Raw genomic sequence first — 787 nt, forward strand, 5'->3', positions numbered from 1 at the left:
TTTTTCCTGCTCGTCCACCATCTGCTCCAGGATGGGCATCAGCCAGTCCTCGAACTTGCAGTAGTTGTCGTTGGGCACCAGCAGGTTCCCGATCCTGGGGAGGAGGGGACGGGCTCAGCCGGGGAGGGGATCCCGGCGGCCGGGAGGGGACCCCGGCGCCCCGTACCTGTTGATGCCGCTCTGGCGCAGATCCCGGCCCCGCAGGCTGAAGTCCCCGATGTAGGTGGGCGCCAGGCACTTGATGAGATCCTCCTCCACCCCCCCCGCTGTGGTCACGAGCACGTCCACCTGCCCCGGGGCGGAGACGGCGTCAGGACCTCGGGGACCCCCCTGGGACGCCCCAGGGACGAGGCGGGGGACCTCAGCAGACCCTATGGCAACCTGAGGGACACCTCGGGGAGAGGGCTGAGCCCCCAGGAACTTCCAGGACACCCCAGAGAGCAAACTGGGAATGCTGGGGACCCAGAGGTCCGGAGGGACCCCTCGGGGACAGAGCCGGGACCCCCGGGACCTCGTGGACACCAGACGGAGAGGGCTGGGACCTCAGGACTATCGCAGGGACCAAGCTGGGAACCCACAGGGACCTGAGGGACAGCTTGGGGACAAGGCTGGGGACCTCAGAGACACCCTAGGGAGCGGTGCCTCCCCCGGGAACCCTCCAGGGACCTCAGGGACAGGGTGGGGGCCTTGGGGGCGGCCCAGGGGACTCCCCAAGGACCTGAGGGCTCCCCGATGGCCCCGGGGCCGGTGGGACTCCAGACCCTTCCGCTGCCGAGGCCCCGGGGGT

The sequence above is a fragment of the Aptenodytes forsteri genome, unplaced genomic scaffold, assembly GCF_000699145.1.
Source record: "Aptenodytes forsteri isolate BGI_AS27 unplaced genomic scaffold, ASM69914v1 Scaffold886, whole genome shotgun sequence".
NCBI lineage: Eukaryota > Metazoa > Chordata > Aves > Sphenisciformes > Spheniscidae > Aptenodytes > Aptenodytes forsteri.